A 27,809-nucleotide genomic window follows, 5' to 3' on the forward strand; every position below is an offset into this window, starting at 1 on the left:
ACTCTAATGTCTGTGGCAGCCCTAAATCACACTCTGTGGCAGGAGTGTGACGCCTGTTCTGTCCTTCAGAAGGGAAGCCTTTCATGACTCCTTCCATATTGTAATTATTCCAACTGGATATGAGCTACTGCACTTATTGGCTGGGGTAAGGCACCGTCTGCCTCTGCTTTCATTGGCTGGCTGGACACCTCTCTGCCACCTGCCATTGGCTGCCTGGAGGAGAGTGGGAGGGGAGCTCACCCCATCCTCCCCCTGTGGCAGAGCTTGTAAATGTAAAGACTCTTTCTCTGTCTATTATCTGAGTGACTCGGGCTTTTGGAGTCTGCCTCCGAGCGCGTGTGTGTTTGTGTGTGTGTGTATGTTGGAAGGAGAAAAGAGATAAAGAGAGAGAGAGAAAGGGAGGGAGAGGCAAGCGGCGTTTATTCTCCCCCCTTTAGCCTCCCCGTCTCCCTGCTCCCTGTCACTCCATCCTTCCTCCCCTCTCCTGGACCACCCTCCAGCCCCGCTTCGAGCCGGACCGAGACCCCCTACCACCCAGACCACCCCGGGACCCTTTGACTCTCCTCACTTCTCCGTCCCACCAGCCACAACCTCTGAGCAGGTAAGAGTCTGCTTTTCTCAGTCTGCACTGAGCTGGAAAAAGTACTTGCTGCCCTCTCCTCTTCTTTTTCTTCTTCACTCACCTAAAGCACCTCTAAAACTGCCGCTCTTTTCTGTTCTCTTCTCACCTTTTTCTGTCTTCTTTGCCTTATCTATACGCATATTACAAGTTTTCCCTGCAGCACTTCTTTCCCCTTAGAAAAGTGACACGGAGATGCTATCAGTGAGGTCACCATATTTTTGTTCTTGCACTGATATTCTGCTTTGATATCAACTTCCTCCTCCTTCTCTACCCTGCAATCACTGCATCTCCTCCCCTTTTGTCTTTTGCAATCTCATACCCTCCAGCTTTAACCACGTGCAAATTCACTGAGAAGTCTTTTCTTTTTTTCTTTTATTTTGAAGTCTGCCCCGGAGCACAAATTGACAAGGACAGCATGCTGTATTTTGGTAGCGGAAAAGGCATCTCTAATTGATTTCTGAAAAGTGTTTATGTTAGTTGGTGATGGCTATTTATAGCTGCTGACGTGCAAGGCACACATGCTTTCGCTAGGCCACTTCCTAGCAGAACACGGGTCCGTCCGCTGGCTCCAGAACACATGACATTGCACAAAGTGTAATGACTTTACAAGGCAGCGACTTGCTTGATTGAATCAAGTAATCTTTCTACCCAGAGAAGTCCAATATTAACATGGCCCATAAAGCATTCCTGGCAACAGCAGAGGAGGAGAAAAAAACTGCTTAGTTCTTGAGCCGCACATCCTGTACTTCACCAGGAAGGGGAAGTGGAGTGTGTATATGTCTGTGTGTGTGTGTATTTGTGACTGAGACAGAGATACAGCTAAAGTGCTTTAGACATCAATACTGCCAGCCAAGAGATTTTAAAGCCACTCAATCATTTCTGAAAATTGGACCTTACAACAACATCAGCTGCTGCTTCCCATGTGGGGTTTTGAGGGTGGTTTTTGAGGCGCAGGTAGAATGCATAATACTAATTTAACTTGTGTTTTCACTCCACCGAAAAACCTCCTCTTATATGCAGAGTTACAGGTGTGAAGAGCTGAAACGATTTTTATTATCAATCTCTCTGCTAAATGCAACACGGCAATTAAAAATGCCCGTTTCTTACACACCACTTTCAACTTTGCATAGTTTATTTACATGTTCACATTTTCCTATGTGAGAAGTTAAAAACACCATCATTTGCATGTATATTCACATTATATTTCCATAATGCAATCATACTAAGCCTGCCTGTGACTTTTAACTTAAAAAGAGCTCATTGTGTCTTGCAGACAGTTTGACCTTTCTCTCTGTGATAATCATTTTCTAATTTAGACAAAAAGAGCATCTGTGACAAAGCCTTGTGGGAGCGTCAGTCGTCCCAATAGGGCCGCCTCAGGGGAGAGCAGCATCGTTAGTGACAAACAAGAACAGAAAGAAAACACAGAAATCTGTAACTGTGAGCAGTACTTTGATTTGGCATCTTTACGGTGTTTTTGACTACAAATATGTCAGTGTAGAGAGGATTTATGATGCTGCCGACTGCATGCTCATACTCATTTCTTCAAGTGTCAGGCTGTTAGTTTATTAGGAAGTGTAAATTAAGAATGAAGGAACGTGCTGGTGTGTGTTTGCACCAGTGCACAGCAGAAGCTCAGCTGGCTGTGGCCAAGATGCTGACTCTCTTCTGTCTTTCATTAATCCAAACAATTAATTGTTATTCAGTAACGAAATCTTAGGCTTAATAATGTTGTAGAGCTACTATGGTGAAAGTTCTAATCAATAAGTGTAATCTTGATTAACTCAATTAGTCCTTAACTTGATAAACATCCATTTATTAAACTTAAAATGTGCCTTTTATATGGGGACATTCCTAAAGACATTATGGGGGCAAAAAAACGCTATGGTGGGGGTGGGGACATGGTCATCCAGTACCGAGTTGGGACCAGGCTAGCGGGTGCTTTTGACATCGCTAGGGCAAACTGCTGCCCCGCATCCTCTACTGTGGGACATCTCCAGGTGGCAATGACAGAGGCAATTATGGGCTCAGGTAGCAGCAGATTCATGCGCCTGAGGATACCTGCACCATACCAAAAGGCCACGCTGACAATCAACCAATACCTCAGTTGAGCACCATAAAGTGGAGTTGATGGCAGACCCTTGCAGGTGCAGACGTTAATGCTTCCACGGGGTCACCTACAGACGCTACTTGACGTCGGTTAGATGAATCCCATTGACGAAAGCTTCTCTTCTATATAAAGATAAAGACAATTCTTAGTGAGTTTGGAGATTTAGAGAGGCTTAAAAAACAGACCTCTGTAAAGGAAAGGGGTGCAAAACCAGCAAAAGAGTATAGCAGCAAAAAAAAGTGATTTATTGTTTTCCAAATCATTGACAGACAATTAAATGAAAGACACAAGAGGATGCAAGGGACAGGGTGACAGGGAGGCTGTGGTGACTGCTCAAAGGAGCATCTGAAAAAAAGACGACGGCCTAAACGGAAATGAAACAAAATGGCAAAAGTTGGAATAAAAGATGTAGGTCTGACCAGTAAACGCCATCATTGTGAATGCACCGTTTTCATCAAATAGTCAGCTGCATTTAGTGAATCACAACTTATATTCATGAATTCAGACAGTAATTCTACTGTAAGTAAAAAACATACACCTCAAAGCAAACCTAAAAGGACTATAGGTACATGAAATAAAAGTGGCCTTGTTTTCCTTCTTAAGGACACAACTCTCTCATGAGCCCAGGAGCTCCCGTGCAGCTATATTTAATGCACTTACTGCGCTCTTGCACCGTAAGCTCTCATAAGAATGCATATGCAACATCCCTAGAAGAATGAGATATTTATGAACCCCTGTGATGTGTTTGCACACGCCTGCTTGCGCACTTGCGTGGCTTTATAAGCCACCACTTTATGCTTAAGCTGAGCTGCGTGTATTTAATGCAGACAACGAGTGTTGCTCACCGTGTCATGGCAGTTTTATACCTTCACTTCACAGAATGCCACAGCTGTCAGTTTAGGGCACTAGGTGTTTGTGGAGGTTTGACTTGAGCAAAACACACAAATGAAGTGCTGAAAGAGCAGCAAATGAAATGTGAACAGGCAGGAATTGTTTTTACAAAATAAAGACTGATTAAAGCTGAGCAGAGATCTATTAAAGGGGTGCAAAATGTGTTAATAGAGCTTGTTCATTTCCCCTAATTTTCCAAATCTAATAACTGCACTGGAAAAAGATGCATCACATGTATCCAGTACTTCCTCCTATGTAAAGCCAATGCAATGCAAGCAGCTGGCCCTTTGTGGCTTGGCCCTTTTGAGCCATTCCGGATCTCCCACTGGCCTGGCCCAGTGCACAGTGTGGTGGGAGCTGCCTGTGTGGGGACTGGCTCAGTGTGAAAAAGACCTGTGACACTCACTGGATGCTGTCATGCAGTAAAGGAGAGCAAACGGACACGAACAAAAGGCCTGACAAAGAATTCCTGTCTTTACACTGTGGAGTTCTTCCCTTTGAGCTAATAAATGATAAACTAACTGAGGACTAGTGTATATATTTCCATAATAAAGATTGATTACAGCATATGAATAACATGGAAAGTCATTTTTACTTCATCTTTGCTTTTCAAGTGGCATTTCAACCCCACCTCTCAAACCCTGAACCCTCCCTTTTTGTGGATGTGATTTAACACCATAAAATGACAGCCTTAAGGATTAAAATGTGTACACATGTGGCATGCTGTTTACATTCAATCATCTAATAGCATAAGATTAAGGTCTTGTTCTGTAAACTACACTTTCAGGATAAATCCACACTATTAAAAACCAAAAAAAAAAACCCAGAAAAATCATCAGGGTTCTTGGTTGTTTGTTTGGTATTTTAATGAAGCGTTCCGTAAATAATAAATTCAATGTGTAGGTAAATTTAAAAAAACTGGGTAAAAAAAAAAAAACAAATAATCCAGAAAATTCCTAGAAAATCGTAGAATTTCTTCTAGCAGTGGAGGGAACCTAGGTGTTTGTGGAATGATGACACAGAAAAATAAAATGAAATAAAATAAAAATATAAAATAGCTGCAGGTATAATGCCATGTCCATACTCTGCACATGATATTTGGCATACATATAAATACAAGTGTGTCTTTAAATTTTTCTCTTGCCAACACAAACCTGGTGTGTACGTATGGACTGAAGCCAAAGTGGTTTAGTTCTCCTAAATCAACTGTCAAACTGGTACATATACCAAATCAGATGACCTACAATAAAAAAAAGCCTAAAGCTGCTCATCTACGGCAAAAATGATCATGATATTTAACAGGGGTGCTCATTAACTTTAAGAACACGTTGCATTTACTGTATATATTCTTTTAACAATGGATTTCCTGGAACCATGATTTCCTGCAACTGTGACTCAACAGTCAATCATTCAGTGCAGACTGAACTGAGCCTGACGCAGGCTGGTGGGAGTGATTTTGGACTTTTAGGAATGGGTACTGTTGTAAAAGGAATGGGGGTGTCGGTTTTATAGAACACACAAGGAAATTATCATGAAACAATTTGTGGCAGCTATTTCAATTATCTTGTTTTCATAATTGGAGGAACCCAAAATTTAATTTGAAAAAAGGTTAATTTTCCATGTATTATACAAACCAACTGACTCCAAGTACAGCAGACGAGGTTCATGTGGTTTGAGCAACAGTAATGAAAATGAAATTAAAATGTGCTTCACTACTACAGTCACACTATTAGACAAACCAAACCAATCATCTAGTCACCTGTGTTGCATGTTTACAGGAAAAAAAATGACATTTTGTAATGAACAACTAATGGTCTTGGTGTCACAAACATTTAAAGCCACTGTGCATCAATGCCACTCACATGAGCAGGACAGAAAATTTAAAACCATTTTCCATACTGTATAATTAACCAATACACCTTTAATTTGGGGTGTACCCGCCATAATTATAGGGTGTTGCAAAAACTCTGTGATACTTAGTGAAGCTGCTAGATGGCTAACTTTAGCTAGCTTGCTTCCTTGCCAACGTTACCGTTAGCAAAATACTGAAATCAGTTCTTTGTTGATATCAGTGATTAGTGGAATACATTTCTAAGCTACCATTCATCACTGTTGATGATGTTGGGAGCAAAAAACAGCGACTGAGGCAGTCAGAACTTAACAGGCTCTTTGAGGCAGCTGTGCTTAGGCATGCCATATTTTTTAAGATACATTACAGTGCTTTCATACATCAGACAACTAAAAATGAATAAAACAACTTCAACCACATTGAAAAGACCCTTGCACTTAATTCAATTTAGCAGTTGGTCAGATGCTATTAGGTATAGCCATACCAAAACATGAAAGTATATATATTTTTTCATTCTAGCTCGAGTGGTTGAGAGCATCAAGCGGTACAGCAACCAATGGGCATTTAGAGAAATTATACCCTGGGTAGTTGATAAAACACTTGCATAGGAACTGTGCAAACAAACCAGTGGGCACTCCTGAGGCCACCGTCTGTTTTTTTACATTTCACTCCTGCCTTTAGACCAGTTGATTTGTAAGCATTTCTCTGTCACTGAGCTGGGCCATAAACTTAAACAATCTATCAGGTGTCATAATTCAAAGCAATGGATGGGTGTGAGGCACTGCTGAAATTGAACATGGCATCTCTTAAAAGTTGAAGCTATTGGAGAGAATTATGATCTATGAAACCCGAGGGCCGTTCTGTCTCCGCGCAAAAGCCACTGGCTGATGTAATTTAAGATAGCGAAGGTTTTTGAGATCAATCAGGGAGGATGGAGAGTAGGGAGGGGGCGAAATGGAAGAGGCTGCTGAGGGTTAAGAAGCAAAAGGTGAGGCAGGAACAGAGCTTTAGCCTTCCCCGCTGCTTTCCTTGCATCGCTATGGGTGGTGAAGTATGGTCATAAATAGGCAACCCCTCTGCCCCGTGTACTATTTTTATACTCGCTAATACAGGCAGTGGTGAAGTGACAAGAAAATATTATTGTTGGCTTGGAGTAAAGCGGACTGTAGTGATTAAAGAGCTATGCACAAACCCAGAGTGGAGGGTTGTGTCAGAATTAGCCTTGTGCTCCTCTGTTTTTAGGTTTTTTCTTAATTAGATTAGAGCTCCACTGTGTTCATTTATTACCGTGTCTGACATGTGTTGAAAGGTCCATTTTATGCTTTGAATACGAGTGCAGTTACTCATTACTTTTCTATTTAAAAGAACAAGCACTTCTATGCAGATTTATTGTTTTCTCAGTTAAAACAACAGCAAAGCTGTGACAGCTTCAAATGAATTAAATATTCCAATTGCTCATGGGAACACTGATATTAAGATTTCTCACGGGAAATTTAAAAAAATGACCTGGAAGAAACAAGCACAATGGAATATAAGATTGATAGAGTTTGAGTAGTGCTAAAGAAGAAATTGAGTGTCCAATTTTCCTGTAATTCCATCCATGTCATACCAATATCAGCTGCTCTCACCATTTCAACATCGACAGTTTACACCTGCTGATGCAGTCACATACTGTGACCCAGATTGTGACAGAGGAACACTGTGCATACCTTATTGGTGTCTCTCACATGTAACAATCCATTATTCAGAGGACTTTTTTAAATCCACACACCCACCCACTGACTCAGAATTTCCAACCACTCCTGCCCCACCCTCCAGAGAATCATCAGCCTCATGACAACAGCCCAAAACCGGTGCTATTAATTTTATTTTTGGCGTTTGACCTCAAAATTCACCTCACTGCTATATGGTATGCACCTAGGTCATTGTGTGTGAATTTAATTAAGCTACTATTTATTCATCTACTAGTATCATTATTATTATTATCATAATTGTTCTTCTAATGACCTAAACAGCACAGACTAAATGATGAATTGCAGTCTTTTTACCCAACTCTATAATAAATTAGTGTAAAGACTCTAAGATCCTAAATTTTTCAAAACTCCTCTACAATTAACAGTCTTACAGCTTTTCAAATCAGTCAGATTTTATCCACTTTTGACAAAGAAAATTGTCAAAACTCTTCCTATGAGTCACACTATGCCAGCTGGAATAGAATCCAGCCCTTCAGGCACCAATAAGTAAGATAGGCAGTTAAGAATATGGATGGATGGAAATAAATAATCAATGGTTGGTTAAAAAGTTTGTGTAACCCCAACCCCTCACTGTTCTTCTGAATGAGCAGCTGGCTTGCAGTCTGCCATTTCTTGCTTCATCCAAGTCTGAAATGTGTCAGAAGCAAGCAAGACACTAAACATTCTGTTGTTTGCTATAAGAAACAACAATCAGTATTATGCACACACACGTTATTTTATATATATATATATATATATATATATATATATATATATATATATATATATATATATATATATATATATATATATATATATATATATACACACACACACACACACATTTTTTTTTATCCCTGCAACATAAAAATATGTTGTATATAATTTAGCTTTTTTAAAGATACTTTTCCAAAAGGCACGAAACTGATCAAACAGTGGCCAACATAGTTGTATGTTAGTCACTGCTCTGCAAAGCTAAAGTCTCGATCTTATAAATGGTCTTGCAACAACAGCACTATTATTCTTCATGGTTTGTGCTATGCAATAACAGTTTGTCACACAGCTCAAGAGCTCTTATACAGCGTTCAGGTCTAAATTAGTTGCTGCACACTGGACTGTCAGTGAACCGCAGAAACAAAGCATTCAGACATCGAAGCTAACATCAACTAAAAGCTGAAATTATGTGTCTGAACTTCCTGAATTACACAACACAAGTCTGTGTTTGTATTGGCCATTTGAGAGGAAAGGTGGTTTCCAATCCAAGTAGACATGTTAGGAATTTTCTTTAATGCTTAGGTAGCATGTTGTGGGCAGAAAACGTATACATACCTTAGATTTGTTATGCGTTTCTGCCCAAGAGGAACAGATTTAACAGAATATGTTCCTGATGGGTCTGTGAGCTGATATGCTATGTTTGGCTTTCTCCAAATGTACCTCTGTGCATTATGGCCAAACATCTCTACTTTGTTCTTGTCTGTCCAAAGGATAATGCTCCAAAAGTCCTGTGATCGTTTAGATGCAGCTGCTAAAACCTAAACAGTGCTGCCATATTCTTTTGTAGAGACGAGAGGCTTCCTTCCAAACAAGGGATACTTGTTCAGTCTGTTTCTAATTGTACAGTCAATAAGTTTAACATTTAACATGCTAGCTGAGGCCCATAGAGTCGGAGATGTAGCCCTCAGCCTTTTTTAAAATTTCCCTGAGCATTTCACATCTTGGGGTGAAATTGCCATCTTTAATGTTTTCAACTTGTGAAGAACCTTTCTCACTGTAGAATGACGGACCTCAAATTGTTTGGAAATGGCTTTACAACTGTTCTGGAAGCAACAATTGCTTCTTTAAGACCTTTACCTTTAAGACCTTGCCATTGTGTTAACACACAATTGCCAAAACTTGAGCTTTTATGAAGGTGCTCACACGTGTTGATGATCAATTAATCAAGCCCAAGCATCACCTACATTCTACCCACCCCCTTATTTCCTGTGGCAGTAAGGGTGTATTTTAGTTTTTCCACAGTTGCCTTTGATTTTGTCCAATCCAAGGCAGTAGATAACGTCTGGGTTCATAATCTAAATTAGACTGTCACAGTTGAGCAATGCTGTAACTGCGCTCTGCACCAGGGTCTCCTGTAGTGCAGTAGGTCATGAAAAAAATGAGAACAATAGACTAGAAACTACACAGATTGCCTTCATTCACAGTAAATGTGAAAGCCATTTGTAGAACGCACACATGAATCGCGCTACAAGGCAGCTACACTGAATATGATGACTCACATGGAGTAAAGGACTGGAGAAAATGACTGTGTCCTCTTTAAAGAAAAAAGGAAAGAAAAAAACAGACGTGTCTGCAGCTTACAGTGAAAATGCACGTCTGGTAATGTCAGGAGAAAGTGTAACAGATATTCTAAAGCTCATCTCTTAGCCTGGGCTCCTGGCACTCGCCACTGCCTCTCAGCATTTTTTCTTGATTAAAAAGCACCCAGGAGTTAGTAAGCGTGTGGTAGGTGCGAGCGCACACCCTGACAGCTTAACATACTGATTATTCAAGCCTCTTAGGCTAAGCCACGGCACTCGACTGATGAACGTCAACTCCCCTCTCTCCCTCACACAGTCTCGGTTTCTCCTCTCTTTTATTCTTCAGTTGAAAGAGTGGAAAGCCAGTGACAGCTTGCAGAAGGCAAACCTGTTGTCTGGGAAGCAGAGGGGATCAGTGACACAGTGATTCATACAGTGCAAGGCTTTATTTAGACATAATCCAGCCAATGTTGGGTCCGCTCACTACTTTTTATGTGCAACTGGCTAACAGGAGCCAGGCTCGAGTGTTTCTCCTGTGGGGTTTAACACATTATCAGAGCTTGTCTATGGCAACATTGTGAGGTTAAGACATCAGTTAAAAACAAAAAAGATCAGTCGTCCAATGTACGTCTTTGATCATTTCTGTTTTGTTTTTGTAGATGAATTGTACTTTCCACATCACTGCCCCAGTTCAGTTACAGTGATGGGAAACACTCTGATTTCTGTCAACTCAGAGAATAATGTTCCTGTTTCTATTTAGATGCCCTTCAAGATTAAAAAGAAACATTTGAAGAACAATGAATTGCCACCAGAATACAGTGTGGATTTTATCCTGTGTGTTGCACTGCAGTGTAAGCAGTGTTCCTTTCTGTATTTGTGCTGTGTGCACTCTCAGCTTGCTGGCAAGGCCATGGCTGCTACCGCTGAGCCACACCTGACCAACAGATTGGCCCCAGCTGGAGGCCGAGGCCTGAACAGACACTGTGGAGGCCAGTGATTCAGCCGATGTCGTGGACTTGTACAGGTGTAAAAAAACAACTTCAAGAGCTGTGCATAAATCCTGGGTAGCAGAGCTGCTGATTAATAATCTTTGATTTTTTTTTTTTGTATTAGTAATCTTGATTATTATTAAACAAATTTCATTATGTTGTTGCTTCTCAACTTATAGGATATTTTCCTGAACTTTAAATAAAATTCTAATGAAAGAAAAATAAATAAATGAGAAAAAAGGGATGGCCTTTATTATGGAGTATTTTTGACACCTGTCCCACCTCAGGGTGGCAGATGGGGGGTGGGGGTGAAAGAGAAACTTAGGTGGTAAAGGACAATGATGGGAAATAGAAATCAACTTTAACTGCTCAATCTCCACCACCCAGGAATAATGAGGATCTGACACATCCTCTCAAGCTGATCAAAATAGTTTGGGGTGGGTTTTTTTTGGGTTTTTTTTTTTTTTTACAGAAGCTGCCCAGAGCAGATGAAGAGGCAGGAAGTCAGACACGAGAACAGCACAGAGAATCAAGACCAATTTCAAAATAAAAGACCAAGTGGAGAATTAACGCTCCACTTCTAACACACTCTTGGTGTGACTTGAAAGATGAAACTAATTGTAACGCAAAGGCAACGTCAAAGGCACATGCTGGGTATATTCCTAGTGTGACCCTCTGCAATCCAGAGACAAAAGTAGCAGCAGGCAACCATTAATGATTCTTCCACACGCTCCCCTACAGATACAGTCTTTCAGTCATCTCAGCTCCAGCTGGCCTAGGTGCTAGGTGACTCTGGGTTTTATGCAAGGGGCAAAGGCACATCACTGTATAAAAATGGGATGCATTTGTTTTATAGCACAAGACAAGACATGTAATCTTTGCATATCTTGTTTTCATAACTGTTGGAAGCTAAAACCAAAACTAGGATGGAGTACAAAATAAACTGCAGCATGATTTGTTCAGTGGTTACACTAGATTTTCTCACCGTGTGAGTTTGAAGGACAAAAATAAGAGAGACATTGACTGAGTGGCTATTTTCATTTCAAGCCCCTCTCACAGCAAATAAGCAATTCATATTTTCCCCCATAGTGACAGTGGCGGGCAGATGTTTTTGCCTGTTTCTAAAGAGGCAAATATGAACTAAATGGGCTCAACTGGGTACTTGTTTGAGCATAACACTTTAAGGGAGACTGCTGCAGAAGAGACTGGCATTCGGATTGGCGTCCATGGCTCAGACAGTCAACTTTTCCCGTCTTATTTATTTGTTGTGAAGGCTGAGAATGCACTTGACTGCTACACTGTAGACTGGAATTACCAGAGATGCTTCATCTAAAGCTTTTTAAAGCAAGGAAGCATTTCTCCAAGCAAACTTGTTGGAAGTTGGTAAGACTGTCTAAATATTGGACTCCCTGATTCTGCAAATTCTCGCTTCAGTGGACGGAAATCTTGTAGCATGCACTTTGTCTGCACCCAGCTGAAGCTCCACCCCTCAGAGTAAGTGGTCAGGGAGCTGAAGGGGGGATTCGACAGTGTTATGTTCGACATACTGTTAACATTGAATCATTAACCTGAGGTGGCACAGCATTGAAAAAAATTAATTAATAAGAAAAAAAAAGCTAATTGCTTAAAACTTAATTATAAACAGCAGGGGTCTTATTAACAAGTCACTCTCAGGTAATGATGTAGTATACACAGGATCATAAACAACAGTTTAAATCACACTAAATATCCTCCCTGTTTGAAGTCTTACACATACAAGAAAAAGAAAGAAGAAAATCCTTGGACACCGACCATTTAGAGTTTAGGAGTCTGAAGCCTGAGTGCATCAACAAGCATTTCAATAGAACTAATAGTTAATAAAATGGTGTGTGAGTGTGTGTGGCATCCTATTCGCATACTACTTTTAACAGCCATTACAAAGTGTATTGTAGGTGTGCTATCAACAACATTTAAAATAAGATTAAATATAGGACAACTGTCAAAATCGAGTAAAATCAACTAGAGTAAGAGTATTGCTGATAAAATTAAAACCACATAGAAAAGTAATACAAGTATAATTCAGAGACCTAGGACTCAGAAACAACACTAACATAAAGATGATTGAGCATGGTGTTTCATGTTTGTCTCTTATCCTTGACCTGCAAGGGGAAAATAATGGTATAGCAGTGTTTTCCGTTTCCCTGACACACTTTTTCCCAATGCTGTCTTTATTTATTCTTTTTTAATACATAGGTGTATATATATATATATAAAAACACACATACACACTTCTGTGTGCAGCTCCAGAAGCATCCGCAGAAGAAGCTGCTAAGTCAGCGAGAACTCAGCCAAGTGAGCTTAAGCAGAGGGGGGAAAAAGAAAGGAAAAAAAAAAAAAAAAGGAAGCAAGACCGCTTCAGGAGCTTGAAAAACTGTTCTCCGGGTTGCTGCCACTGGCGTATACTCAGCATCTTAGCTAGTGGGTTTGATGGGAAGAGGAGGAATGATGAAATAGGGGTAGGTCTGAAAGAGGAAAGCTTCAAATCTTATTAGCCAAGGCCGCGATTTTCCACCTCTCTACGTGTACAACCTAATTCATTAATCAGTAAAAATTCCAGACATCCTCCAGGAGACACATTTAAGAATTCGATCATGTACGATCAGGGTTGACATTTGAATGCTTTGTTGCTCTGAAATAATGCTTTAAGTGTGCAGTAACTCCTGCAAAACCTAACAAACATACATGCCTTAGTGTAGATGCTTTCCCTTCTGTCTTTCCCTTCTTTCCACATTAAGAGGAAATGCTCTTAACCCTCCCTTCTTCCTCTATTATTCATTCAATGGAATACTGAAACTGCAACTACTCATACACTGAACCAGCACTCCCTCTCCTGCCTTGTTCTCTTTGCTTTCTTCTATGCTCACCAACTCATCCTCTAATCTCCCGTTTGCTATGTCACCTCATGACAGAAGAGACATGACATTTCACAATGCTCTTTGAGACACACGGCATCTGTTTTAGCACGGCACATAATAACAGCGGCAATAAGGGAGACTTGTCGTTCACTGTCTTAACGCTTCAGTCAGCTTTTCTTTAACTAACAGACACAGCTCTTCTACTACATTTACCTCTCTGTTGGTTGACAGTGTGACGCCAAATCTGGCACAAAAACTATAAGAACATCCTCTTGATGTTCTTTTTAAATTTTGCACAGCTTGATATGAGTGGAGCTACAGTCTTCTTCCCTGCAGGGAAATCCAAAGCGGAAGCAGATTATTTAAACAGCAGGGTGTGATCTCCGTGCGCCCAGATTTAACAAAACTTGATCCACTGGCTAATTTGCTTTTGTCGTCCTGTAAAACGGAGCTGTGTGACGTCATTGATAGCCCATGCAATGACAAGCACACACTCTGTAATTTCTCTGTAAACTTTTTTAAATTATCAGTGTGAAATCCCAAGCTACCACTATAAAACTACTTGTCTTTGTGTGTACAAGTTCAGAAACATAAATTTCCTCCCTCCCTCTTTGGGATTAAGTGGTTACATACTGGGACATCAAAGAGCTTTGGTGCCATCTCGATATTAAGGGAAGGCTCTGTGATGAAGGTGTGAGGATGTCAAATGCTGCTTAACAACACAGGATATTCCCCTGACACACAAACGGAAAGACAAGCACAGTCAGTGCCTGTTTAACACACCAATGAGCCAAACACACCATTTCATGATTTTGTGCTGCTTGTCTTTTTTGTGCAGTCTCCTGCATCTTGCACCTTTCTATACTCCTTCGTGCTGTCATTCATGACCCAAATTTTCTCTCTCTTTCTGAAGGCTTTTCACAGGTTTAATCATGTTGCACAGCTAAAAAAAATGCTTGTGAGTGGGACACAGGAGGGGCCATGTACAGGAAAATTGCATCAATTATAGATTCAGCGACTGGTGCTCAACCTTCTAGAATCAATAGCCAAATACAGTCACATGTCACTAATTTACAAGACTGATGCAAACAAACAATATGAGTTCCTTTAATGGAGATACCATCATTTGGAAATGCAAGGAGAGAGATTGATGTGTTTGATATGTTGTGATTGTTGTGTATGTTTAGACTTTACTGGGCAAGCAGTGCCTGCCTTGCTTGCACAGATAGCACACCCATAATATAAAGAGGACATATACACAACCCTAAAGGCTTTACTGCTTGTCTTAATGATGCTGACAGTTGGATATAACAAAATTTTCTTTAACCTAATACCTTGAAATTCAAAATTGCCTTGTTTTATTCATACACACCAACAGAATTAGATCTAGCACTAAACTTTGAACCTGACCTTAGAAAAGTTGTCCAGTCCTTCGTTTTAATAAGATTAATGACCAGAATTGAACTGATGTGCCATTTCTAACTTTCTGGAATAAATGAAATGGTAGTTCAAAATGCAGCATCGAGGTGTGTTATTGGTTTTACTGATCAGTTTAGAGCTCTTCTAGCGCTTGTCCTAAACAACATGGTAGAAATGTGGACCCTGTGTGAAACATTTGAAGCTTTAAATCCTCCAAGGCACTCCTGTCTGTTTCAAAGTGTCAAATCTAAGGTAGCTATGGTTTGACATCAGGATCCCTCGGTTTTCAAATGACCTGTCTGGCTCAATTTTTTTTTTTTTTTTTTAACTGTAATTTTAAGACAATTTTATATCCCTGTGGAACATTTTCTCAAATTATTGCAATTATGTATGTGTGTTTGTTGTTTTTTTTTTTTTTTTTTTAATTGCTTGTCATTTATTAAGTTGACAATATTGTTGCTTTTTTGTATTAGGTTTTGTAAAACGTATGGCCTTACACAACTTTAGATTTGTCCTGTTTTGTTTTTTTATCCCTAATGTGCATTTGATTGAACTTAGCATTTAGCATTTGCACCGGTATCAAAGGATTCTAAAACTTAGTTCTCAGTGGTACAATATAAATAGAATTGTTTTTATTCCAGATATAAACACACATTATTAGCACACACATGACTGCCTCTTTCAGCAGTACAGAAATGGTCTACACTAGGCTGCAAAGGATATTGAGATGTGTATAAGCACAGGGGCAGTCACATATTGAAATCTCCCTAGACCACAAATAGGACAACTACAGTATTTTAATCACTGCAAATCTGCACATCCAAACTTGTAACATCAGCTCACTGGTACAAAAAACAGAAATAAGACTGGATGATTTTTACATTTGATGTCTGGCTCCATTAATTTGTGTTTTCCTCAGAGTTCCAAGTGCCATCAAAAGGTCTTGTTAGCCAGTGACCTCATTAATGTGGTTGGATCAAACAGACTTGTATCTGATTCTAGCGACCATTTAGCAACAGGGTTCTCAGCTGCAGGGTCAGAACACCACAGGGGGTCAAAAGTCAATTTTACTTCACTGAGTCTTTATTTATGGGTCACCAGGAGTACTTTCATCCCCTATAATAATTGCTAAATATACAGGGGCACCTCAAATAAGGTAGTGCAGCTTATTAAGACATTTTTTGATATACTTTGGATAAAATATGTAAACACATTTTTATCTGCCTATATAATTTATATACTGTTTTACCTTTTAACTATGGAATCTTTTGTTATATGGATTGTTGGAATGTACGATGATGACTTATGATGCTAACCTTTTGAGTCAGGGCAATGGTTGGTCACAACAATCCTGCACACCTTGTGCAATTTGATATGCAATTAGTAAAATATGTGATCAATGCTGGTATGAATGTTTTACATTTTCAAAAATCGAAGGTCTGATATAGGTTAGAAACTGAATGTCCTTGTGGCTTTGAGCCTACATGGACTACCAGGCCTTGTAGAAATTTAAAAAAAAAAAAAAACCTAAGTAAAATAAGGCCGAAAATAACATGTTAGAGATTTTTCTTTTCAATGCTAGGATGATACTGTATGCATCTCATGAAGAGGGATCATAATAAAAAAACAAAAAAAACAAACAAAAAAAAAACAAAAAACAGTAATTTCCAGCTGTAGTTGGAATAATAACAAACAGTGAATATAAAATGCAGTACTTTAGTTTTCCATTGAGGCAAAGTGTTGAAAATGAGTGGAACTGCAGTGTGTCATAATGTGGATTGATGCTCTCATAATAATCATGCTCCACTGTAAAAAACAAAAAAACAAAAAAAAAAAACCCTTCAGCTATCTGTCTTTCCTGCTCTTTTTATTTCTCTTTCACTTCGACTGCATGGCAACTCCAACCACAACTGGTCTCACTTATCTTGTAGCCTGACGTGATGTGCACAGCCGTGAGTGATTGCATATAATGAAATATTGCCGTTTAATATATCTGCATAGTGTGTACAGTGTCACTTTAGTGTCTTGTTTTAATCAACTTTTGTTACACACACACAATGGCGGTGTGGTTGGAACAGAGCGCTGGTTTAGTTTCACAGAGAAAGTCTGAATATTTGTCCTTTTATCTTTTCTTTGCAAAAGCCACACACTGATTTGATTTGAAAGTTGTTTAATTTACTTTTGAACAACAACATAAAAACAAATCAATATTTCAATCAGCCCATCTCAGTCTGCAACAAAGCTCCATGAAATGTTTTACATCTTAGTCTAATTCATGCTCCTGTAAACAGACATTTTTTTAACATAAAGGAAGCAGGAAGCTTAGAAAACAACAATTGTGCTCTCAGTCAGAAAGCCATCTATATAAATACGTGCTAGTTCAAATACGTGAAAATGCAAATCGATCGTGGAGACAGTTTTCACGCTAAACTCTCTATAGGCTAGTTTGGAGTGGAAACAATGGTTACATCGCACGAGTTGTACATTCGATCAGGAGAAAAGCAGCAGAAACAAAAGTCCTGCTGGATTTCAGAACAAAATACTGTCGTCGAAGGCAAAAACACAGTTGACTGTAAATCGTTGGATGGACTAAATGAAATAATTCAGAACTAGAGTTCACTTCTTATCAGGCTACATTTCGAGGTTTTGAAAAAAAGGAGGGATCATAATAGGGCATTCCTTTGATCATTACCCATAGGGGTAAACATCATACTGTATTCAGCACAACAACATGTCAGTCAGGCTCTATTTATTATTCAAGGAAGCAATTATAGTAATGATAGTAATTTTATTCCAAAAATAATAGCTCCTTTGTGTACATCTGCTTATATCTTTGCTTGTGTTTGAGCAAAGGAGAAACTGAACAGCTGAGAAACTGAGTAACTGGCTCCTAACTGAGAAAATTCAATTGAGATGAGAATGCTCAGTTAGTTCAGCATTATTAAATCTGTAATTTACCACCGTAGGGAGCAATCAAGCACCATATGCAATCCATCTTTATGGAAAGGAGAAACTCAGGTAATACACCCTGTCAGAGAAAGTGACTGGTCAACAGTTTGCAACTGGTAATTTATCAGATTTATTAACGCTGGCAGTTTTCATCTGCTCAAAAAAAAATTGTACTAGTAAGGGAAAAAACAGCTGCACAATTTCCACACACAAAAGGGGGTGTGTCTCATGATGCATGAAACATATTTGGCTGACTACGTCTTTGTGTACAAACAGGTGACAAATTAAAGGAAAATCTGTATAACACATCTTAGTAGGCGTTGTGACACCAAGTGCCACCACACCAGCTTCAAAAAGCCTCATCTTTGGAACTATGCTGAAAGGATGGACACAGTTCTTCCAAAAGTTATTCCCGCAGGAGTCCAAAATCTCTCGCAGGTGTTCGGTTGAGTTGAGTTCTGGATACATTTTCAGTGCCCTAAGGATGGTGGCTCATGCTGGAAGAGACCATTTTATCAAAGGATAAAGGTCACTCTGAAAAACTACAGACTCTCCATGACTAATGTGAGACGTGGCCCCTCATTTGTATTTGTTTCTGTAGGAGGTACTGTGAGACTTTAGGGAGTCTAAAGGCTATGGAGATGCACTTGTGGGCAGTGCTCCAAAAAGGCAACAGCTTTTTGTCCAGGGGAGACTGCACAATCTAGGGGAAAGCTCACTGGTTATAAAGTTGGCATGAACAGGACGATAAGAGACAACAGTTCTTTCTGTGAACTATAATTGATGGCAACTAAATTCTATTTTTTATATCCATAATAAAACAAACTATTACACATTACAAATCCCACAAACTACACTAAGTTGCAACAGCTTCTCTCACTTAAACAACTCAAAATAATGTGCATATAATTTTTAAAGATAACTGGATGTCAACTCTTTTCTCTTTTTTAATCAATTCCATAATTTTCCTTGAAACTGCTTTGAACCCGTGTTCATACCAGCGCTCATGCTGGGGCTGGTGGCTTGTAGCTGGTTAAGCTTAGCCTTTGTTAGTTTCTTTAAATATATCCATGTTTACCTGGATGGAGGTATTTTAAATGTCTCAGTTTTTCTGGTGTCTCTGTGGTTTGTTTTGGCAAAATCTCTGTCTACACTCATGGTGAAGAGCTGCAATGTCAATCAGTCTTAGGTGAAGAAATAAATAATAAATAAGTTGCCTTTTTGTCTTTTCCATAGCAGGGGGTAAATTAAAGGAGAAACAGAGAAAAATTGGTGTGTTTCAAGATAGTTACAGAGTGGAGAGACTTGCTTTTAGAAGCAAAGAAGAACAGTGCATATTTTCATTTACTCAATTTTATTCTGATACTGCCCCCTGGTCACAACAGACACCCCCAACATGACACGACTATGCTGGACCTAAAGGGGAACAACTGGACCAAACCTTGTTCAGACACCCCCCAACATAATAGAGCCATAAGACCTAACTTTTTTTCTTGGATACGTCAAACGCCAGGACGAGTGGAATAAATTGTACAGCTTAAAAGGGCTAATTATAGACTTTAATTTCTCTTTCATTAGAAATATTTGAAAGAAAGATATGAATACTTGAGCTGGACATAAGTGGAGCAAAGAGGTGGTTAGCTTCTTTCCTCCTGAAGATGTGTGCAGGATTAATAAGGCTCATATCCTCTACTCAGGGAAATACATTACTCCTAAAGCACAGAGGAATAAGCTAAACTATAATTAGAGTGATAAAAAGGAAGAAAAATATTGATAATGTCTTTAAAAGATTTACATTAAATTGGGTTTAAGTCTTCAGTGGAAATGAGTAAAGATATCTTGCTTGAGCCATATACTTTCAAATGAAAGTTTCTTGGATGGATGAGCAACAATTATCTGTTCTAATATCAGCATTCAGAAACAGACGGCAAGAGATTAATAAACACCAGTGGCAGAATCTGATCAAGGGTACTTGATCTGATGCTTGCAGGGTACCTATCCCGTCAGGCAGAAAACAGACGTGGCTGTAAATCAAAGGAATACTCATAAAACTGACCTAGCAGGTCCTGACTCACTGCTGATCAAGGAACTAATTGATGGCAAGACTTATTTATTGAACAAGTTGCATGTCGCAGCAGATAAGACCCAATTCCTCTATGCAGCTTGCAAAAAAAGAAACAATCTGTGGGTGACCACCAACTGCTGGCTGGAGGCACTACACTCACTTTTAAAACAGGACTTGAGGTTTGAAAACATTAACTTTTCAATTTGTGCATATTGTCAGATTAAAACATGGCTGTTCAGAACATAGATTGTTTACTTGCTTTGACACAAAAATGGCAGCATTTTTCACATGGGCAGTTATATACACGTGTATACAACTATCAGTGTGCTCAAAATTCACTCACACAGGTTGTGAATTTACCTGTAGAGGTGGGTGGAGCTGTGTATAACTAATCTGCATGCAGACAATAAAGCAGCTTATGGCAGACATTGTACGCCAAATGCGTTGCAGATAAGAGACCCCTTCATTTTGTAGAGAGATACTTCCATCACATCAGTCCTAAGCTTAAATCTGAAATGAAACAATCAGTGATTTGTTTCACATGATAAAAACCTTTCACACTGCACAAATATGTGGGTAAATGCCTTTTAACTTAGTCTTCAAAAGTGACAAGGGAAGTGTCAGAAGAAAACAAACAAAAACATTTTTAGAAATGTGCCATTAGTATTCCCAGCTCCGTGTCTCAGTGCTCATTCATGCAGATGTCACACAGGATGAACTGATTCTAATAACCGCTGTGAAACGTAATTCATCAGACAGTAACGTAACAGCCCATAAAATTAACCTGACAGGCCTCAGTTTGCTCTCTGCATTTGTCCTTTATGCAGTTTGACTTCATTAAGTGGACGCTCAAGTCACATTTTCACATCTCAGGGTCAGGCTTCCCCTTTTATATATATCAAGATTCTGTTTTGCTGCACACACAGTAATCAGAAAGAACTGCAGCAAATTTATGGAATAAAACAAATTTGGTGAAAATATAATATATAATAGGACAGGATGCGAGACAGATATTAAAACGTGAGGCTTATAAAATTATAAACAGTATAGAAGATTACTTTATTAATATAGTGGAAAAATACCCAATTAAAAAAATATTTCTCATTTATATATAAAAGGCTTACAAATGAAAACATGCAGAACACTGCAAATATTAAGGAAAAAAATAGGAAAGTAAATATTATAACTGCTGATAAAGTGCGGGAGGAGTTGTGTACAGTTTGCCATAAAGGAATTGAAAGCTAACTATGGAAAGAATTTGACTGGAAACTAAAAAATCTCTCACAATCTCTTCATATGTGAAAGAACCCAACTGTTGGAGAAAATGTGGAAAAACAGGAGCACTCACATATCTTTGGGACTGCCCAGTAATCCAAGGATTTTGGCTACGGGTCAAAGAAGAAACTGATCAAATCTTACCAGTGAATTCTCCATTAGAGCCACTGATCTTTTTTTGGGAGCTACACCAACAGAGACATACAGCTCAGACCAAAGGCACAGTCTACTGATACTGATTGCTAAGAAAATGATAACTGTAAACTAGAAAAAAACAGAACCACCATCCATAACTCAGTGGGTACAGAGACTGAAAAAGGTCCAACACAATGGAGCGAATGACGACAAATCTGCAACTGAAACTGGCCATTTTTCAACAGAGGTGGAACTGCTGGGTTACACCGTACCTGAGTGACTGAAGGATTTGGGTTATTGTAGCAAAGCCACTATTGTGATAGAATAGTTAGAAGGAGCTGTGCTTTTCTAGGATCGATATGGTTTTGTCACAAACTTCCCTTTTTGTATCCTTTTTTTAAAAATATGATTTTAATTCAAGTCGTATGTCAGTGAATACTGTCGTTTTGTGGAAAGATGAAAAGAAGTTAATAAAGACAGGGTTTTTTTAAAAGTGAGGTGCAGTTAGTTTCATGTGTTGGCCTCATGGTCTGATACGCTCTCACACAATTAAATCTTTTTTTAAATACTTTAGAACAAAAAAAAAACATCCTTACTGAAATTTTCATACGCACGATGCAACTGTATTAACATGTAAAAATGCTAATTCTGAAAATTGTGTAGCAAGTTTTCATGTGTTGTATCTTTTCAAAGCCAGAATTTATCATGTTTGCTCTTTCTCCAGGTTAATATTTTTGCCTCATATTGATAATAGCCCGTTTCGACTAAGTGCACTATTCTTTATTTTGTATGTCTTTCTTAGTTTGCCTCCGATTCTTGTTGTCCAGCGGTTGTTGTTTTCCTAATTTGCACTTATTTTAGACTGATTAACGAGATTTCAGTGGGACCATTCTCTATTTAACTGAATAACCAGTTGAGATAGTAAGTAGAATGTTTATACTGGTTTTGTGCAACGTTTTCTCTCCAATCTAAAAATGGAATTGGCCTAAATGAGCTCAGTAACCATTGTTCAATGTGTTTGTTAGAATCACAGACAGTACAAAAGATGGACATAGCTTCTAAAGTTGGAAAAGTAGAGCAAATGCTTTAGGGTTTAAACCTTTATTACTTATTATTTTTAAAAGCCACCAGGGGGCGATGCCTGCGGTTGCTAAAAGACTTCCAGTCCTGTTGAAGTTTAATGGAACACAGTCCTCTGTCCTGGCTTCAGTGATCACATTCCTGATGATTTTATAGCCACACTCTCATTTTACATCACAATGAATAAAACATAATTTTGTAAACTTTAAGTGTCAGTAAGGAGGATTAATCAGAGAATGCTCCTTTGCTAATCACTTCTAACAGTTTGACTCTCAGACATGAGTCTTGCTGAGTCTTGTCACATCTAATTTAAAACACCAAGAAATCATCAAACTTCTCACCTCAAGGTCTCAAAACAGGATTTCACAGTGGCTACTTCCATCTTTTACACCATCTATAGTTAGACTGTATAAACTATGCATCTATTTTTAAATCACAAAATAAAAGGTTATAGTTCATGTTCACCAATTCTGGCAATACTTCTATCATCACAGTAAAACACATGTAAACTTAATATTTAGCAAATAAATGATAGGAAATAACTTCTCCCACCTTACATTAGAATTTAGGGGATTTGTAATTTATTTACATCAAACACAAACAAATAAATGTGTAATCGCATACAGTAAAAAGTATGCGCATGCAGTGGGTCTTGTCTTATCAACACTGCACATGAAACGAGCAGAAACCCCACACACCACACGGTTGACTACCAGACAGTTTGTGTGATGAGCAGGCAGAAAGGCGAGCCTCTCCGGACATAAATATGTCCAGCTTTAAGATATACAACTGGCAATTCCATCTCCAGTCGAAGTCTCACCAATTGCTTTTTGCCCCTTCCCTACAACTCATGCAGGCGTATAATCCACAAGACAAAAACACGGCCTTGCCCACGTGCAGGTGCTGCACAGGCTCATAATCACACCGTGGCAGTGTGAGAGAATGGATATTTAAAACAAAATGAAAACGATGCCTGCGTTTAAATGGAGGTCACACTAACAAATCCATCAATGGGATGTGGAAGCTCTGCGCAGTCAAGTAGAAATCCAAGAACACAGATAGAGTCTTATTCATGATAACTAGCAATATTCGAGGATCGATACTCTCGGACTGAGGACTTTAAAAAGTGCTTTGCTTAAATGTTACTTTTGGACAAAAATTGAAATTTATAAATTGTCCCAATAAATAAAATGTTTTAGTCCAATGTCTCCAGTGCTTCCCATTTACAGGCCTTATTTTGATTGGGCATCTAGGTATGCTAACGGCAAACCCCTATTAGCATTATTTATTCATATTTTCCATCCATTTGTGATTACGAAGCCATTAGTGGTCAATTAACTGGCCATCTAGCCTCGGCTCCTTCACTGTACCCATTTATTTTACTAGCTCAAGTCAGGTCTACTTACATTGATATATGTTCTCTGGTATTTTACTTTATGTCCACATTTGAAACTGAAGTTAAGACCATAACCTCTAACATCTGAGTGCTCATTTTACATGGAAATAATGTTAGAACCATATATCTTATGTCATTAGTGGCAGCTGGGCTTGCCTTTGCATCATCCTAATCTACAGCTTCTCAAACCTCAGGAGAAACTAAAGTATTTCTCCTGCTTGGGCACATAAGCCGATTTCTTACCAAGAAAGCTTTCCCTCTCTTTCACAAAGGCCCCAAACTGGCTGTCATTTGTATCAGTTGGATACTGTTGCAGTTTTGCGCTGGCAGCTATTTGGCTTATAGTTCTTTTTATTATTATTAGTAGTAGTAGTAGTAGTAGTAGTAGTATTAATATTATTATTAATACCTTTTCTTAGTAGCTGCTGTGTGAATCTCCTTTCGTTGTTGTGTCCTGAATGAGCCGGGCTTAACAAAAATCATAGCAAAGCCACTGTCATAAGTTAAATTATGACATCAAAATTTAAGCAGTGGAAAAACAGCAGCTTGAAAGTGATTGCGAGTTAACGTGAGAGAGAGAGAGAGAGCGAGAGAGAGAGCGAGAGAGAGAGAGAGAGAACACTGGCTTAATCTGTAAATTGACTGGTTCCCTTCTATTCTACTTGAGCAAGTCTAAGTGTTCAAGTAAAAGAAAAAGGTATATGAGTATGTCTGAATGTTAGAGCATAGCACCTCTATGCTCTAAAATCCTGCTAAATACTATAAGGTATATATAGCTTATATAGTTCATAATTTATAGCTTCTAGTTTACAAAGAACTTTAGACTTGGCAATGTGAACAAAGCTATTTTTATAAGTCAGCTGTATCAGAATTTAGTGCAGCTGCAAAGTGATAGATTTCATCCACAGCATATCATTGGCTTTAATAAATAATATACAACATGTGAGGTATGGATAATATCACTTTTATAACTAAAGATTTAGTTATAAAAGTTATATTATGTAGGCCAGTGACGCAGCAAGTGCACATCAAAGTTCAGCAAACTTTAATTCTCTGTGAAGTCATAATGGAAATTCACGACAATGTAAAAATGTTTCCGTGTGTGTTGCTCACAGAGTGTCAGTGACGGGCGAAAACACCTCGGAAGCAAAAATCCTTAAAACGCAGCACTCAAGAAAGCTGATGCACACTCTCCAATAAAAATAGCATGACTAATCCCTCCTCACAAATGACAAGGCCTAGTCATCTCACACACAATGACTTCAAAGCTAGGCATTTGCCACGATTCAGACCGGAGTGATGGAGCTTCATTTCTCTCCGTAGCATATAGGGTTAACTAAACAAGCAATTTCAGTGCGGCAGCATTTACTAAAAAGCTTGATGGGGCCAGCTAAGCTCCTGTGATTGGCCTTTGTGTGTAAAAGTGACCACTTAAGTGCTGTGCAGCCTCTCCTGAGTGTGTTTGTAGGCATAAGCATTTCCTCTGACTTTTTGCCTGCTTGCACTGTGCATTTGTGTGTGTCCTTGGGAACGTATTGGTGTGAGTTCCTGCTCGCTGGTGCATTTGGGGTTGATCTGCTGTGTGCGCATGTGTGCAAGAGAGCCATCTGTGTTTTTAAATGCCTTTATTTGTTGTGGTGCCGTAACAATTTAAACAAGCTTATGGTAATATGCTCATTTTTCAGCATTCACAGAGTCACATGGAATTTTCCTCAGTTAAAATATTATTTGTCATCATTGAAATTTTTTTTTTTTCTTTAGCGTAATTTTTATGCCCCCAAACATTACTTAAAAGGTGATATAATCATTACAACACTGATGTAATTTGAAATGTTTTCATTTCATTTGTTGACATTCAGCTGGATGATATATGTTTAAGTTAAAAGCATCTATCCACTTGTTAAGTGTGACAACATGTCCAGGTGCAAATGCTAACTCAGTTCCCTGAAAGAAAGTACCTAACCAGGGCATCTTTCAGGGCTAAAATGGTCTTTTAACTACAATCAAGTGATCAGTGTGGCTGTTCTTCAAAGTGTCACAATCAAGCAAAGAGAGAATCACAAGGCTGAACGAAATCAGACATAGCTGTAGTCTAGCTAGCTCAAAATTGACATCTGAAAATTATAGATGTCAGTTTTGGGGGGTTAAGCATAGCATTTGGCATAGCTTAAAATTCTCATTAAAGTGGCGGGGCTCAACACCAGTGGTCTGGATCAAGGCCAGTTAATGTACCCTGGCAGGGCTAATGTTTGGCCAATGTGGGCTTTGCTTTGGTTTGACATGCTGGTGCTTTAATGTGAACTTTAGTTTTTTTAAGTTCTACTTACTGCACACTGTTCACATTCATACTATACAGCACATGACTTTAGAAGAACGTTTTATGCTCGTGGTCCATTTAAAAAAAAATGCAGCAGACAAGGCAACTAGCCAAGTGAGGAATTGTTTATGGCCAAGTACTGGCAAGGTTTTCAAAAGCCACCACAACCCTTTTCATATTTATATCCTGTTCATATCCTGTACATAGCTTGTACTCACTACAGCCTGTACATACTTATAGTTATAGAATATTCACAATATACTTCATACCGTGTACATTATAACATACCATAATAGACCCATTTCTGTAATATACTCACATATCTATATTATTGCTAATATATATTGTAATATATCTATATCACTAAAGCACTTCTGGATGGATGCAAACTGCATTTCGTTGCCCTGTACCTGTGCATGTGCAATGACAATAAAGTTGAATTCTATTCTATTCTATTAATCTCAATGCAGCTTTTGAGCATCACTTACTGACAACTGGGCTGACTGCCGTAGTGCCTGACAGATTATCAGAAGTGTAAACAGCTGTATTATAGGCCTGGCACAGCATTATCAGGTAATATGTGATTGCCAGCATTCAAGTAATTGTTTAGTTATTGATTACAAAGGATAATGCTGCTAAAATATAATGTTATGGCATTAGAAATACTTACTGGTTTATCATACAAGTAATAAGTATTATTATTATTACTACTACACACTGGTTCAGTAGCTATCCGTCACAATCAATAGCTCCCCTTACCTTACCCTATATATGTATTAGCTGAGAAAAGTTTAAAGTAAAACCAGTTAGCTCCAGCAGTGTTTTGATCTAGGAAATGAAAATCAGCATTCAGGCTGTGTCCGAATGAACTGACATATAAGCATTCAACAAGACCATTCACTACAAACTCATTCACTACAGCTAAGTGGCTGCTAACCTACAAACATAGACAGATGCTGCTGCCTCAGTGTTAACAGTAGCCATGCTCTGAGTGACCTTACTTTTAAACTAAATGATTAGTCTAAAAGTAAATTAGCTTTTAATTGAATCACAAAATTAGTAAGTACTTTCTTTCTTGTTTCTTTTATTCCTAGAAGACCAGATGAAACATCAGGGGACTGAACAGAGATCCACTGTGAATTTTACACTCTTTATTCACAACTTCCTTGTTACAAATACTTCATATAACCTGGCCTAATCTCAAACTTGTAACCCAAAATAGTCTGAAACAATTCACTCGTTCGCTGACTACGTTGGGTCACCTTGTTTAACAGCTCTCTGAGCTCAGCTATTCAGTATTTAGTAATAGTATTTATACACATGTATCACGGGAACAACAACTTTGCTTTAAGACACAGCTAATGGGGATTTTATTAAACAAACAATTAACAAATTAAGCAAAAAGCCTGTCTAAGTTTGCTGGTTTTACATAACACATGTCACAGATAGCGCTGAGACACAAGATGTAGTTTCCTTCCTACTCTTTTGATTTAAACACTCACAGCTTTTCCTGCATATGAGTCACTTTTTAACACCTCCATATTTCATATGGTCTCCCCTTAAACACATCTTAAACGGCACATTAATTTCATTCATGTCATGTGTGTGTATGAGAGAAGGATGCATTTACCATCAGTGAAGGGTGAGTCCTTCAGTAGACAGGGTCAGTGCTCTAATCTGAGGAGGTGATGATATTGTGAGGATATTTAATGAGAGGATAAGAGCAGAAGCGAGAGGTGGGGGAATTAGCCTTTTTAGATATCATTAAACATTAATATTCTCGGGGGACTG

At 38.8% G+C, this 27,809-nt stretch overlaps 1 protein-coding gene and 1 long non-coding RNA gene across 10 annotated transcripts in view; one reads left to right on the forward strand and one right to left on the reverse strand.

Moving 5' to 3' along the window:
- The window catches only part of LOC309690574, an 80,431-nt gene that overhangs the window by 25,832 nt on the left and 26,790 nt on the right, over nt 1-27,809 (reverse strand). The gene's annotated exons all lie outside the window — the stretch shown is intronic.
- pcbp3 (poly(rC) binding protein 3) overlaps nt 287-27,809 on the forward strand; it is an 80,377-nt gene continuing 52,854 nt past the window's right edge. For all 9 annotated transcript variants that reach the window (XM_082507694.1, XM_082507695.1, XM_082507696.1 and 6 more), the window contains exon 1: nt 287-601. The gene's annotated coding sequence lies outside the window, so the exon portion shown is untranslated. The remainder of the gene's footprint in view (nt 602-27,809) is intronic.

Source organism: Aulonocara stuartgranti (genome assembly GCF_965226115.1).
Source record: "Aulonocara stuartgranti genome assembly, chromosome: 16".
Classification (NCBI taxonomy): domain Eukaryota; kingdom Metazoa; phylum Chordata; class Actinopteri; order Cichliformes; family Cichlidae; genus Aulonocara; species Aulonocara stuartgranti.